Below are 16,813 nucleotides of genomic sequence, written 5' to 3' on the forward strand. Positions count from 1 at the left end.
AATTTTTTAAAAAGCTTATATATGTGTAAATATAAAAAATATATATAAAATAAAAAATATTATATACATAAAGTAATAAATTTATACATATATATAAATATGTATAATATATATATATACATTATATATTTGTGTGTGTGTGGTGCTGGGGATTGAACCCAGGGCCTTGTGCATTCAAGGCAAGCACTCTACCAACTGAGCTATATCCCCAGCCCTAGGTTGCTTTTTTTTTCAGCTTTGTTGTTGTGGTGGTGGTTGTTGCCCTTTGTGTATGTGTGACTGGGGATTGAACCCAGTGGCATTCTACCACTGACCTAAAATTTTGTTTTTTTTTTTTTCAATTTTAAGACAGGCTCTTGCTTAATTGCCTAGCTGACATTGAACATGTTATCCTCCTGCCTCAGCCTCCTGAGTAGTGTGGGCTACCATGCTGACATTGTGCATTTTCTTTCTTTCTTTTTTTTCTTATTTTTTTAATTGGTGTATTATAGTTATATATAAAGACGGCCTTTATTGTTCCATATTTGTACATGCACACAATATAACAATGTAATCTGGCCAACATCACTTTGTTGTCAGTTTTCTAATCTATTGTCTTCTACTTCTTATCGATTTTCTTCCGTTTGATTATCATGGTTTTAATTTGTTTTTCTAGTTGCTTATCATGAAAGTTTAAATCATTCATATTAAACCCTTCTCCTCTTTTTTTTTTTTTTTTTTGGTTTTGGGGATGCTCAACTGCTGAGACACATCCCCAGCCGTTTTTTAAATTTTATTTAGAGACAGGATCTTGCTAAGTTGCTTAGGGCCTCTCTAAGTTGCTGAGGCTGACTTTGAACTTTTGATCCTCTTGCCTCAGCCTCCTCAGCTGCTGGGTTTACAGGCATGCACCACTGCACCCGGCTCCCTTCCTTCTCTCTAATATAAGCATTTAGTGTTATGTGTAATTTCCTGACCAAACACCGTTTAAGCTGCATTCCATAAATTTTGCTATGTTTTGTTTTAATTTTTTATTCACGTCAAAGTATTTTCTTGTTATCATGTGCTGTTTAGAACTATGTTGCTTAATCCAACTATTTGAGGATTCTCCATACATCTAGAAAATTACTGGTTTCTGGTTTCTGTAAGGGAGCAAAGATTTCTTTTTTCATGTCGGTCATGGTTCATGAGGTGAGTCCCCTCTAATGAAAGACAGCTTAACAAAAGAAAAACATAAATTTATTTAATGTAATTTTCTTCATAAGGAAATGAAGACCCAAAGCAACAGGGAGACCTGTGGATTTTATGCTTAGGTTTGATAAGGAATAGACAGTCAAGGGAAGTATGATTAGATAAAAAGGTGTGATCTAATGCTAATATGGGGAAAACTCAGCAAAGGAGGGAGCATGGAATGAAGTTCTTAGGACCTGTGTCTGACCTGCTTCAGAGAAGGGTCAAGGGAAAATAAGTGAGACCTTCCTGCTTGAACTGTTTTCTGTAATGCATAGGTGCCATATTTTAGGGTAATATGTCCTGAGTCCCATCATTTTCTTCCATTATGGCCAAGGATAGATTTTATTTTCAATTCTTGATGCATCTTCTTGAATGTTTCATGTACACTGAAGAATATGTAAATTTTGCTGTTTCTGGATACAGTTCTGTATGTCAATTAGGTCAAGTTGATTAATAATGTTGATTGTTTTTGTTTGTTGTTTTATTCCAAGTACCAAGAACTATCAGTTATTTGTAAATATGTCTCATATGAATGAATGAATACATGAATTGTCATAAGTGTGGTTACATTTTCACCTTTACACAAAATATATTTTTCTTTTTATTGGTCATGCTGGGATTGAACTCATGGCCTATCATGCTAGGAAAGTGTTCTTCTACTGAGCTACAACCCTGAGTTCTAAATGAATTCAAGAATGAGCTACTAAAGAATAATGTCAAACCTAACCAGTCTATCTATGTCACTAGCACTCAGACAATCGTACATGAGCATCAAGGTGAAAGGCCATGTGAGATGCATTTCTAAATTTATCACTGAATGGTTTACTGCATGTTTCCAGTTATTTAGAGTTCAAGAGATTGCTGTCTTTTGATAATGTTTTGAAAGAAAACATCCAGAGAAAAATTTATATGGTAAATCTGTACAAATTTGGTTTCATGGTGGACAGTTCAGGATGGGAAGTAAAGGGGGACCAGAAGGGAGATTGCAGCACTGAAATTTTTATGTCATATAATATTTTTAATGATTGCAAATTTTTAAATTTTATCATCTGTTTACAAAGTTTTTGTTTCTTCACATGACTCTTTTTTTCAAATCATTTTTATTCAAATGTATTAATTATAGCCCATGCAAATGTTTTAACTGGGTTTATTATGGTGCAATTATCACTACTCTTTCCAAAAATTTTCATCACCCAAAATGGAAACCCATGACATTACTCTTTTAAAAGAGGTTTCAGTCATTCGTGGCCCAGGAAAATAAATTGTGATACTTGCAATAGAATTGATCAAACTTTTTAGAGTAACCTCACTGTCCCCCCATAAGACCTATTTCAATGTTATTTATTTTTAAGATTCAGAAAGATCAATTAGTTTATTTATTCAATTATTTATTTATTTATGGGTAGGAATCTAACTCAGGGGCTCTTTATCACTGAACTATATATAGCCCTTGTCCTTTTTATTTCTTTATTTTGAGACAGGATCTCTCTAAGTTGCTGAGGCTGCCCTTGAACTTGCAATCCTTCTTTCTCAGCCTCCCGAGTTGTTGAGATTATAGGCGTGCACCACCATGCCTGGCAATATTAATTTTATCTTGAAACTTTTACAGCACCTCCTGAAATTACTACAGGTACACTGGCATGCCAGGAAACCAGGATTTCTGGATTGACCTTGTGAACAATTTGAAATTGTGAAACCTACTAACTAGAATTATAATTTATGCAGTCTTCTAATGTGGCAGGAGAGCTATATAGTTCTTAATGCATCTAAATTAATTCACATTAAGTTTGTGTACTGTTGACATATAGCTCAGCTTTCTGTCATTTCAGTTCTCTAAAAGACTGATACCTCTTCCTTCTTTTTCTTTTTTGTTTCACTCCAAGAAAACCTTGACAAAAATCAAGTCTGACCAGTTTTACTAGTTCTTACCTTAAGGATAAGTGCTATCTTTAAAATCACAGAGGCCTGCTTGCTAGTCTGAGGTGTGTTTAATTAGGCCAAAACATGTCTTAGCCTGAGAATTTATCTGCATAATTCTAGGTTTTAATATGTAAGAAAGTTAGCCAAGAAAATGTTACATGTGAATCTCTCTCTCTCTCTTTTTTTTTTTTTTTTTTTTTTTTTGGTTGAACTGATTGAAACTTGTTTAATGCAATTCCCTGTAAAAACTTTTCTGCTACCCCTTGAAATCTCTTAATTTAATACTGCTCTGAGAATGCAAACATTAGCTTACATTCTCTTGCTTTTAGCTCATATTCTCGCACATTTCTTCCCTATTTCTTCTTTCATCACTCCCACAGATTACTACAACCCAAAAAGAATTCTTCGTGCCTTGTTTTGGTAATCAGAGAAAGAGTGATTCTGCTTTCGTATGAGGGAGAATCATTCTAAATCCAACAAGAACTATTCATTTTGAGAACCTGAGAAGGATCATTAGTTACAACTATAGGGACCGGCACTAACAGACAGAGACCCTTTGAAGCAGCACTTGCTGGAAGAACTGAGGGTTTGTGTGAAGACGTGGCTAGTAGGGACTCAGCTACCTCTGCTCTGGCAGGTCACGGCCCCCCTTCTCCACTCAGCGAGAAAGACAGCACAGATCTTCATCCCTCAGATGCCAAGAGGAGGAAGCATGTCTGTCCCCTTAAGAGTGGACTCTGCATCCCAGTGCTGGTTTGCAGTGATGTGTTTCATACATCTCCTATACTCAGGAATTAAGTTCTTCCAGTAGGGCACCCGGAGTCCCTTGTACCAGAGTACTTTGGAAAACCTTTCACTGGTTTTTGAGTGTGCCTATGGCTAGTGGCTAGTTCTACCTTTATGAAGTTAGAAAAAGGTGCCCCTTCCTCGTAGCCAGGTGCTACAGACTCCTGCCAGGGCACTTGGCCTTCTGCAGTAACACCCTGTGTAACTGTGGTGGATTGCCCAGTGGCTACAGCTCTGACCCTGACCCTGCATTCCCTCTAGGCAGGAAACAGTCTATCAGGTATGCCTCTTGTTAGCACCTGGAGAGTGACAGCCAGTGGTTACAGGATATCAGGTTGGTGATTATCAAAAGATCTGCAGAAAAAGGTGTGGAAAGAAGTTGTGCTTTCTGTAATCTTTTGTGTCTTGACTTAAATTTCCCTTCACAGAGGTCTTCCCTTGACAACTTCCCTAAAGTGAAATCCGGGGACTTTTTTTTTTTTAAGTCACTTTTTAAAAAGTGACTATTATTGCATTTGTATTTTTATCTTATTTATTAACTGTCTTTTCAATTTTCCCTGTAAAGTATTCACTGGTGTACTCCCAACACATAGTTGACCACTTAATGCGGAGGTGGCACTTACTCCACCTGTGTTGAACGAGGAGTGTCTTTAGCAACCTCTGACTATGGCAAGGATGGGAAGCATGAAGTGGGGACCTCAACAACAAGATGACAGGGTGTGTCAGCAGCCCTCGCTCAGAGGGGCACAGTCTATCGTGTGTCCTGTGCCACATGGGCATTTCTCAAGCCTGTCACCTTCCAGATAGGAGAGAGGGTGTAGTTGCTATTTCACTGTATTTAGCTAACATCCCCTGAGAGAGGCAGCCATTGTGCTCAGTGCTTAATTTATGTATACTGTGTCATCCAAATTGCCCTACAAGTGCCCTACGAAAGAGGCACAATGATTATCCAATTTCGTACATTGGGAAACTGAGAGTTGTAAGGATGGATCTATGTGTGGTTATGAATGCGTGTGTAGTTATATAAGTAACACAATAAATTGCAAGTCAGGACTCCATCCCAGGTTTGTCTGACCCTAAATTGTGCACCCTTAAGCATTAGATTGCCTTTACCTTGGACACAGTGATCAGGAGCAGGAGATTCAAAACATAAGTGCCTATTACAAACTTGCTTAGCTGGAGTCTCTGGGGCTAAGACTCATGGATAGTAGAGGATTTCCATCCCCACCTGTGTCCTGGCCTGCATGTCCAGTAACTTATTTTGCTTCCTTAATGGTGCTCACTCCCCATTTCATAAGTGGGGAGCCATTCATTGCATAGTTATCATAGCTCTGGGCCAGATGAAGACTATTTCCCACCCTCAGCCAGGCACAAGGTACTAGTTATACAGTTCATCAGAGAGTGGCACTTTGTCTTCCAACCTGGGAAACTTTTTACTTGTACTTTAGATTTTAATTGGAGGATGGCTCAGGTGTGATTTTCCTCCCTCAATTTTTTTCCCCCTCAATTTTAATGACCCTTTAAAATGGCAATAGTTTTGCCTTTCAGTTTGGGAACTGTTGTACAGGTGACACAATAAGTAGTTTGGAAATGTCAGCAGCCACTCCCCAGGAGGGGGAAAAAAAAATAGGCCACTGCTCCTTGAATCTAAATAACAGAAGTGTTTGCAAAATTTTGTCATCCTAAATGATCGAAAATTTTTTCACAACCAATTACATATGTAACTGTGCTATATACTTAGAGGGTAGAACATTATGCTAATTATCTAAGATATATATAGCATTTCAATGCATGCAAATTGCACAACAGCTTTCCATATTCTCATTTAAACAAACACATTGAAGGCCTTGGTGACAGGGAAGAAATCAAAATATTAGGTTGACTCCAAGTGGTTAAGAATCTAGTTGTATTTCTTCGTAATAAGACCCAGATATACCAGGATATTTTGGTTGTTAGTGGAATCTTACTACCAATACCCTGCTCCTCTTTATGAATCTATCTGATGCATCAGCTCCCACCAACAGGACGGGCGTGTACTTTCATTCCTTCACTGTACTGGTGATAGTTTAGTAGCTCATCTTGCATAGGCAAGAACATACTCACCAGTAAACTACAGAGAAACCCTGTACCATCACTAGTTCTTCTTTGTCTCTACCTCTCCTGACCCAGCCCAGTTGTACAAATGAAAAAATTAAGGCAGTGTAGTCTTGACTTTTTCAGGTCTGAACACGGAATAACGTGCAGACATACACTCCAGCGACTCACAGATCCTTTGTGCTTTTTTTTTTTTTTTCTAGCACTGGGGATAGAACCCAGAGCTATTTTTTTGTGGTACAGAGAATTAAACCCAGGGGTGCTCCACCACTGAGTTACATCCCCAGCCCTTTTTATTTTTTATTTTATTTTGAGACAGAGTTTTAGTATGTTGCACAGGTTGGCCTTCAATTTACAATTCTCCTTTCTTAGCCTCCCAAATAGGTGGAATTACAGGCAGATATGTGGGCTCTTGGCACTTTCAATGATCCATTGCACTATATATATATGACTGAAGAGAAACTCAAGTGTGAGCAGCATTTTATTTTGTAAACTTTTTCAAAGTTGCACTTAATGTAATTACTCTTGGTTATTATCCACAAAATATTTAAAGATTACAAAAATATGTCTTTCACATCTGTGAGGGCTTACACCATTAAGCACTAAGAGCTGTTCATTTTGAACTTTTTCAAGAAGAAAATAATGCTGGAATTTAAAAATCAACCATGAGATTTCTCTCTCTCTCTCTCTCTCTCTCTTTTTTTTTTTTTTTTTTTTTTTGGTCATTATATACCTTAATAATGTGATGTAAAGATGAATGTGTCAAGTGAGTTTTTTTTTCGGCATACTAGGAGAAGAATTCTGAGCAAGATCAAGTGTACTTCAATTTAGGAAATATTTATCAAAAGTCTAAAAAAAGGACCAGGTTAGGTGCTATAGGTAAGAATAAAGAGAAGCAGAATCTGAGTGGGGAGATAAAACACAATACAGAAAGTAGAGGATGACAGTATTTATATGAAGGAGGAGATTGCAGTCAGGAAAGGAAGATATTTGAGAAGTTGTTAATGGGAGGTGGTGTTTAACTCCCCCCTTCCCCCCCGCGGTGCTGGGGATTGAACCCAGGGCCTTTTCGTGCAACACAAGCACTCTACTAACTGAGCTATATCCCTAGCCCCCATTTTTTTAGATTTTATTTTTAATTGACTAATAATAGTTTTGTATGTTTGTAGGGTATTATTTGTCATTTTGATATACATACTCATTGTAAAATGATTGAGGTGAGTTAATTAATTCATCACCTCACACATTTATCATTTTTTTGTATGCTGAAAACATGTTAAATATACCCTTTTAGCAATTTTGAAACATACAATTGTTTATTGGAGTCACTATTCACTGCAATAGATCTCTAAAGCTTTTTTCCAACTGAAATGGTGCACTTTGGGCAACATTTTTCATTCCCCATCCACCCTCTTCCCCATCTTTGGTGACCACCATTTTTCTCTCTACCTCTATGAATTCGACGTTTTTAGATTCCACATGTAAGTGACATCATGCAGCATTTGTTTTTCTGTGCCTGGCTTGTTTCACTTAGTATAATGTCCTTCAGGTTCATCCAGGTTGTAACAAATGACAGGATTTCCTCCTTTTTTTAAGGCTGAATAATATTTCACCTTTCATATGTACCACATTTTCTTTGTACATTTATCTGAAAATGAATACTTAGGTTGCTTCCATATTAGCTCCTGTGGATAATGAACATGGGAGTGCAGACATCTCTTTGGCATATTGATTTTAATTAGTTTGGATATATATGCCGAAGTGACATTTCTGAATCACATGATAATTCTATTTTCAGTTATTTGAGAAACCTCCATAATGTTTTCCATAATGACTATGCTAATTTACATTCCCACCACCAGTGCACAAGGGTTTCCTTTTTTTCATACCCTTGCTAATACTTGTTATCCTTAATCTTTTTGATAACACCCATTCTAACAGGTGTGAGGCAGTATATCATTTATAGTTTTAATTTGCATTTTTCTGAGAATTGGTGATGATGGATACTTTTTCATCGTATCTGTTATCCATTTGTTGGTCTTCTGAGAAATTTCTATCTAGGTCCTTCACCTACTTTTTGATTGGGTTGTTTATTTTCTTGCTATTGAGTTATTGAAGTCAGGAGGTGGATTTGATATCATTCCAGTTAAAAATTCCTCTAGATCACAACCTCCTTGAAGGAGCCACTTACAGATGAATCCGGTTCCATTTATTTCTCTTTGGGGGTTTACTTCTCTTCCACACTCTTCCATCCCATTTTCCTTGCTAAAAGAAGAGAATAATACACAGGAAAATACTCTTTTTTTCCAAATGCAGAATTATGTTTTGTTCTAGGGCCAATAGAGTAGACAAACTATGTACAGACTATTATAGTCAAGGTAGGAGCATGATACATGTTACCGGAAAGACACATGAAATTTGCAAGATTTTCAAGGGATCACTCAGATTAAAAAAAAAAAAAAAAAAAAAAAAAAGTGGAGAGGAGTCATGTGAAGAAGAAGCAAAGCCAGAATGTGTGTTACCAGTCAACAATAGTTATGGTGTTGTAAAAGGATCAGTCCAAAAGACCTTGTTTTATTTATTTAATCACTCTCTAAAACATTTGGATGCAATTGCAGAAATAAAGGTATTTATGAAGTCAGACTTGTAAATGCCAGGAAGTAGTCAAGAATGCCAACTTAATCTCTGCTACCTGTGTAAGTCCTCAGGGAAAGGTGAGCTCATGAATGCATAAATACAGATCATTACAAGGCCGAATTAAAATACATTAAATATGGTAGGCAGATATAAACCCCTGAGGGTTATTCAACATAAAAAGAATAGTTGAAGAACAACCTGAAGCTTTAAAAAGGGGAAAACCTAAGATCCTCACTGGCTGGGGAAAACAGTTACTAAGCATCCTTCAAGAAAAACACCTTATATAAAGCTTGGTGTTTGAAAGCCCTGGCACCTCACTAATCCAAATGAATGCAAATATAGGAGGAGGGACTTGCTTTATCCTTCTATTTGTGGTCTCCACAGCCCCTGGACCCAAGAAACTTCCATAATTGTTAACGGAGTTGGAGTGAGCTGAAATAAAGAGGTAGAGATCCTAAGCCACCTTTTGAAATCTTCCTCAAAGGGTAAGTTTTGTTTATTTACCATTCGTTATAGGGTATAGTTATTTAGCCAAGTATACGCTATTAAACAGTTGGACATTTCTTTTACCATTTTATTCTTGAGTAACCATTTCTTCAGTCATACAGGGACCGGTGTGACTAGTAACAGACATCTCCCCACATACCCCAGAAATTTCATGTGCAGGAGTGTACCATTTATTAACCTTCTGTGCATTAATGAATTAGCATCACCAGAAGAAGACTCAGAGGGGACAAAAAGAAAGAAGTTTAAAGACCTAAAATAGAATGTAGTAGCTACCAATCAAAAGAGAGAAAAAGTTCATACAAAGGAATTAAAAAAAAAAATGTGAACTAAAATTGAAAGAATGCTGAGACAATGGAAAGCCTTAAAAATGGAGAAGCAGGAACAGGAAGAAAATCCACATGCCCAGTCAGATTGGTTTATGAACCAAAATGTGGCCAGGGATTGTGTGTAGCAATCAGTTGGAGATTGTTCTCAAAAATAAGCCAAAATAAGGGAAAAAAGATGTCTGCCTTTAAAAAAAATGAGCCAGTATAGTCACTCTTTTTGACGGGAAATGACCACTTTTAAAGATATTGAGAGGATAACCACAAAAGTAAGATGCAAGCAGCAAGAGTGAACAATTTGGAATAATGGAGAAAAAAATGTGCATAGGTCCACATTATTAAAATTTCAAGAATGTCTATTTACTGCAATAATTTCCATGATCAAAGTAAAGGAGACAAAAATCTTGAAAGAAATACTGCTTTTTTTTTTTTTGCTTCCCCCTTAAAATCTCAAACCTGAAACTAACCAGACATGCTTGCAATTAATGGAGATTAACTGATTACCCACAGGCAGGTTTAGGATCACAAACAAACTCATCCTAGGTAATTCTAAAGGAGAAATGCAACCACCACAAACCTGAAATGAATTTCTATTGTTGGAAGACTTTTATTTTATGATATAACTTTAAAATTTGAAGGACTCAGCCTTAGTCTTAATACTAAGAAGAAAATAACAAAGTATAGCACCTTAGAATTCTTCATGGCTTTGACTGCAAAAAATCATTAACAAGAAAGGCCCAGATACAATTCCTTCAATAATAGGTTATAACTTAATTTAAACATAAATAAACTAATTTCAGACTGATTTTCATCAAAAAGTAAGGCAATAAGAATTTGAATCTTGTTCAGAGTTTTTAGTTCACATGAGAAACTGAAATAACATGGGAGAGAAATCCTACAAGGAATGTTTCCAGTGAGTTTTTGGATTTTATGGTGCAAAGAACTGATGATCAGAATGTAATTTTTCTAACAGTTGGATTTTAGTTCGCTCATTTAGGTTTCATCTTGTATAAGCGCAACATCTTGTATCTGCATGTTCTTTGAAGTGATTCTATGTTTAGGGTCAGTTATTCCATGAAAGGCTTTATGTTTGCTTTTTTGTTATGTATGGAATAACAGAAATATTAGCCAATTTGCCTTTAAGCTAAAGATAAGCAACTAACTCAGTATCCAACATTTTAATTTTTTGAGTTATGTTATCATTTGATATTTTAACCATCCTTTTTACTGACTTTGCTTTGTACAATATTACCTTGAATAAGTTTTATCTTTAGGTATTTGAATCCATAGTGACAGTGATGTAGATGCTTACACATGCTTTGAGAAAGCGGTGTGTGTGTGGGGTGGTGTGTGAGCACGCACGCATATGTGTGTGATTGATGTAGAAAATCAACATTTATCTCCTGTGCACCAATTTGGAAATATGCCCTTTACATACCATGGCATGTTCTATGCCACACAGAAAGAAGTAATCAGCCTTTGCTCTCAAGGAGATTATTATCTATTTCAGTTTATTTAATTTACTGTATGTATTTGTTCATAGGATAAAAGAGTAACTTAGCTCTGAGGGTTGCAAGTAAGCATCTTGCCTGAGCAACAGTTAGAAATTTTACATGATTCTGAGCTTGAACCCTGTCTATGCATACTTAGTACCTTTGTTCCTTGTAATCAAAAATCTCAAATTGTGGCTAGGTATGGTGGTGCACACCTGTAATCCTAGCTATTTTGGAGGCTGAGGCAGGAGGATCTCAGCTTTGAGGCCAGACTGGCGATTTAGTGAGACCCTGTCTCAAAATAAAGAATAAGAAGGAAGGGTGATGTAGCTCCATGGTACCATGTTAGAGTGCCTCTGGGTTCAATTTCCTAGTACCAAAAGAGGGAGAGAGAGGAGAAAAAGAGAGAGAGAGAGAGAGAGAGAGAGAGAGAGAGAGAGAGAGAGAGAGAGAGAGAGAGAGGGATTTCAACTTGTAAAATGGAAAAATGGAGGTGCTAGTTTTTACCTTACAGAAACATCATAAGAGTTAGGTGCACCTGTTTATAAAACAACGAACACATACATAGGTCCTCAATTTTTCATTCTCCTCCTTGCATATACATTATTTAAATGAATGCTCAGGTTTAGCACTGGCCATATTTGTCTGCATTAATTTTAATCTAAGATTTCTAATCAATTTCATGAAAACATTCAGGTTTTAATTGGCACTACGTTGGGTGGTTAACTAAGGCAGCTATCTAAGGTAGCTATCTAGTTGTTAGAAATTCAGGTGTGAGGTAGGAAAGCCAGGGCATGACTCTCAAGGGCCAGTTGTCATCTTTCCACACGCTTCTTCACCAGCCTTAGCATCTGCTGTTCAAAACGACCTCCTGAGGGCTGGAGACTTACAAAAGGAGAACATGCTGAAAAAGCCTGGAAAAAAAGAAAAATAGTTTAAAAAAAGAAGAGTAGGTAAGAAGATAAGAATTTATTTTTGTCAAAATGCGTGGGGAAATTTTTTTTTTTTTTTTAAAAGCACATATGGGGCTGTGGGTGTAGCTCAGTGGTAGAGCACTTGCCTAGCATGTGCAAGGCCCTTGATCAGATCCCCAGCATTGCAAAACATAAATAAATAAAATAAATTATTTCAAAAGCATTTCACTATAAATAAATACTGGGGTTTCTCACCTTTCTGCTCCTGACTTCCCAAATCTTTTAGTTTTTCCTAGAGAGCATAAAGGAAAGCCTAACCCCACCACCACCACCACCCCCAACACATACCCTCATGCACCCCGCACTCATAGACACTCTTCCCTCCTTTTCTTTTCAACAGAAGAGAATTGAAAAGCCACACTTTCAGTTATATACCTGAAACCCAGACAGTCAGTTTTCTCTCCACTTTCTCTTCATCCTCCTGGTCACTCTTCAAGAAACTCCTTCAAAATAGAATCAGAGTAATTGCCACGGCTGGAGCCTTAGAGGAGAAAAAGATACCCATAACCAGGAAAGCCCTTAAAACCTACGAGGTTTTTTTGGAATCTTTATACTCATTTGATCCCCTTCTCTTCCCGTTTCCCATGTCTACTGAAAGAGAATAAACAATAACAGAAAAAGGACTGGTCTTTCAACTCCTGGGTGAGTGAGAATTTTAAAATGGGACTATCCCTTTGGTTGAATCTATTAGTTTTTTGGAGGTGGCTTTCTAATGTTTTTTTCATTGCTGGAGTTTGAACCTAGGGGTGCTCTACTACAGTACTACATTCCCAGCCATATTCACTTTTTATTTTGAGAGAGGTCTTTTTTTAGATGTCCAGGGTGAACCTCCAATTGCAATCCTCTTGGCTCCGCCTTCCCAGCGACTGGGAGTAGCTGAGATGATAGGCATATGCTACTGTGCCCTAATTTGCCTCCCCCAACACTGTGAATTTTCTTTGAACTTCATTATTAAAAATAAAATTGCAATAAAATAGACCCATGAATTTTTCCAGATAGTGGTGGTGCTGGGAATCAAACCCAGTGCCGCTTGGGTGAACTACCTCGAAACCTACATTCCCAACCCTCACAAATTTTTACATAGTGAGGTATTTCACTCAAATCAAAATCTAGGGTATTTTTAGTACATGAAAGGCTTTCTGATGTCCCTTCCCAATCAATACTCCCTCCCTGGTAAACACTTTACCCAATTTGAACTGCATATAAATGGAACCGTAAACTACTTTCTTGTGTCCAGTGGATTTTGGTAAAGATGAAGCCAATGAGATTCATCCACATTGTTCCACATGTCCATAATTTGTTCTTTCATCATAGAGTATACTGTACTCCATTGCATAAATGTACCACAATGTTATCTTTCGCCGTTGATGAATATTTATGTTGATTTCAATATTTGAATATCCTATGTAAAGCTGCCTTGAAAATCTCCACTGTGGATTCTTATTTTTTTAAATTTTATTCATTTTTTTTAGTATACCTCTTTCTGTAAAAGTATGACAAGGAGAATTTTGAAGAGGATTTACAATACCCTGCTAATATGTGTGTGAGTGAGTGTGTGTGTGTGTGTGTGTGTGTGTGTGTTTTATTGGTGATTGAAACCAGAAGTGTTTTGCCTCTAAGCTACATCCTCAGCCCTTTTTATTTTTTATTTTGAGACAGCATTTCACTAAATTTCAGATACTGGCCTTGAATTCAAATCCTCCTGCCTCAACCTCCGAGTAGCAGGATCACATGATCTTGTAGCAGGTATAACAGGCATGAGCCACAGGGCCTTGCAGCACCCCACTGATCTTGCTCCACATTTTTTATTTTTTATTTTTTTCTTTCCAGAATTCCAAAGGAAGTAGAGAGCTGAGGATATAACTCAGTTGGTAGAGTGCTTGTGCTCAAGACCCTGGTTCAATCCCCAGCACCAAAAAGAAAAAAAAAAAAAAAAGAAAGAAAGTAGAATTTCACGTTTACCCAAAATTGAAATAAAAAAGAGAAAGAGAGAGGAGGGAGGGAAAAAGAGAAGAAGGGAGGAAAAGAAAATGTATGGGCATGTTAGTAAAAAATCTTAATACTCATAATTCCCATTTTATAGAGATATCTGATCATCTTAATTTCCAATGGCTAAATAAGTAATGCTTACATGATTACAGACTTCTTTACTTCACTTTTGGAAACACTCCATGCCCTCTGGAAGTCATTTAAAGAGCTGCATCATATCCCTTTAAGAAGTGGTAAAATCATAGTGTCAAGTGCAAGTTCTGGAACCAAGCTCCCTAGGCAGTTTGGTTTACTGAGTATTTTTCTTGAAAGGGTTTTGTTGCAGTGGTCTTTTTGACTCCATGAAGAGTCCAAAACTCTTGAACAACTTTCCAGGGAGGTGGAGTAAACCACCTCTTCAAGCATTCCTGTGATCTGTACTATTGTGCCCTTCTCCATTGCTGAAGCTTTTTTTTTTTTGTCCTTATTTCACTTCCCCTAAATCTCTTTGCTTTTGTTTTTACTTCCTCAAATATGTAGAGTCATTAGACATTCCCTTTTTTTTTTTTTTTTTTTTGCTTGGTGCTGGGGATTGAACCCAGGGCCTTATGCTTGCAAGGCAAGCACTGTACCCACCAAACTATATCCCCAGCCCTGTTTTCTTGAGCCATAGAATCTATCACATTAACAAATTAATTACTTAGACACTATACTCTTTTTTAAAATTTTATACATATATATGTCATATATATGTAACACATATAATCTAGGAAAACAGTTAATTAAAATGATCAGTGGTGGCAATTAGCAAACTACTTGCTTAGCAGTTTATTTTTTAATTACTGACATTTAAATTTCTGTCTATCTTTAAGATTAAGGGTAGTCTTTTTCATTGTGTGTTCATTTGGGGAATGTTGGCTTATTTTTAATTGTAATCTTTTTTATTTAGTTATGGGGGACAATACACATTCTTTGTTTTTTTGTTTTTTGTGGTGCTGGGGATTTAACCCAGGGCCTTGTGCTTGCGAGGCAGGCACTCTACCAAGTGAGCTATATCCCCAGCCCAATACACATTATTTGTAACATCAGAGCTCAGTGTTGAAGTCAGAGTATAGTCATTTTCAATTGCATTCATGCCAAATGAAGTTTGAGAGCTTTGTGATAAATAATATCAAGTCATAGAGCCTTTTAAAATTAGTCATTTGGTACTATAGAACAAACTGCAAAGGATATGGGGATAGCAAAAAATGGCACCACAAACCAAGTTCTGGACATGGACTGTTAGACCAAATGGAGTTAATCTGTATATATGACTTCTCAATTTCTGATTTTTTTAATAATCATAGGTAGATGTTTAAAATATGGTTCAAGTTTGCGAATGACTTCCACCTCAGCATTTAGTGCCAGATGGACGAAGCTTCTGTGATGAATTTTACCTGCCACCCATGCAAAGAGCAGTTTTATGTCGAGACTGAATGGAAATTCTATAGGCCAAAGTTGAGAGGGAAAAGATAAATATTTGTGCTGATGAAGAGTCATGGAAACGCATATAGATTCTATGTATAGAAAAGATTTGGGACGTCTTGCATTACTTGGAAGGACATGTTTTAGTCTCCTGGGTCTGCTTGACACACATTAGCAGCTCCATCTGCAAAAAGTCACTGTTCTCTGTCCTAACTCAATTTCAAAGTCAACTTTCAGTCTTTCCTTGAAACATGCTTTGTATTATACCGTCAGGAAATAGCTCTTTGTCAACCTGATGGTCTAGGCTCAAAAAGCAAGTAATGAAAGTATAAATTGTGATTCTATTGCAAAAGAAAGAAAGAAACCCTAGCGAGAGCTGGTTTTGAATTCCTACTATGGCTTTAACTTGTTCAAGGTTCTCATTTAACATTTACAATTGGTTCAGTGTTAGGGAGAAGGAAAAACCTGTTGATACAGCTCCTTTAAGTACCGTGGGTTTCCAAACAACTCTAGATAGCACACATTCCTGTGGTGGGAGGCAGAGGGTGAGCCAGAGCCCTCTCCATTCATTCAGAGAAGGGGAAAGAGACTGAACTGTCCTCCCACAGGTGAAGTTAAGCTCCTCCTGTAAGTGGATTGATTTGTTATATGAATTGAAGTTCTATGGGTCGGGGCCATTAAACAGTGTTCTCTCACCTGGTACCCTCTGTTTCCCCACCCCATCCCCACATCTCCCGAGCTCATAACTGGGAAAATGTTTCTTTTTCAGTGATGCTTTCCTTCCTCCTTGATGATAATACTATTTTTCGTTCTTTTCGGCTCCAAAGGAGAATTACTTCTTTCCTTTTTGGTAGCTTCTGTGTGCCTTGCCTATCTAATACATTCCATTGTTTCTTTTCTCTTGTTACCATGCTTGTGCACATCTGAAAACCAAATGTTGAGCTTTGTATCAAAACAAAGTAAATGCATGCGTTATAAAATTATGAAGGAATAACACACTGTTCTCAGGTGTTATAGTCTTAGAGAAGTTAAAAATTTGAAAGTGTTTAGTGTTTTTTTTTAAAAGAAAAAAAAGCCTACCAACTTCTTACAGAAACTCATTTTGTGAAGTTTCTGGTTTTTGTTTTTATGGATTGTTCTCAAAAATACCTAATGTGTTTCAGAATTAGCTATGACTATTATAGTGAAGAGGAAATTCAGCAAGTTAAAAGTCAGACTGATTTTTAATTTTTTAAAAATTTTCTTGGCAATTAAGCAGTTTTATTTATACATAAAAGTGGTTTTATATAATATTTCAGTAGATAAAACATTGTCTAGTGTAACAATTTAACCTTTAAAAAGGCTAACAGGGTTGGGGGTATACTGCAGTGGTTCAGCACTTGCCTAGCATGTGTGAGTCTCTGGATTCAATCTCTAGCGCCTGAAAAGAAAGGGA

At 36.9% G+C, this 16,813-nt stretch overlaps 1 protein-coding gene across 2 annotated transcripts in view; it reads left to right on the top strand.

Moving 5' to 3' along the window:
* The window catches only part of SLC39A10 (solute carrier family 39 member 10), a 133,418-nt gene that overhangs the window by 23,438 nt on the left and 93,167 nt on the right, over positions 1-16,813 (top strand). The window contains exon 2 of one of the 2 annotated variants that reach the window (XM_079132588.1): positions 9,034-9,134. The exons of the other annotated variant lie outside the window; for it this stretch is intronic. The gene's annotated coding sequence lies outside the window, so the exon portion shown is untranslated. The remainder of the gene's footprint in view (positions 1-9,033; positions 9,135-16,813) is intronic. 2 annotated transcript variants of the gene reach the window in all.

This window comes from Sciurus vulgaris (assembly GCF_902686455.1).
Source record: "Sciurus vulgaris genome assembly, chromosome: 3".
Lineage (NCBI taxonomy): Eukaryota > Metazoa > Chordata > Mammalia > Rodentia > Sciuridae > Sciurus > Sciurus vulgaris.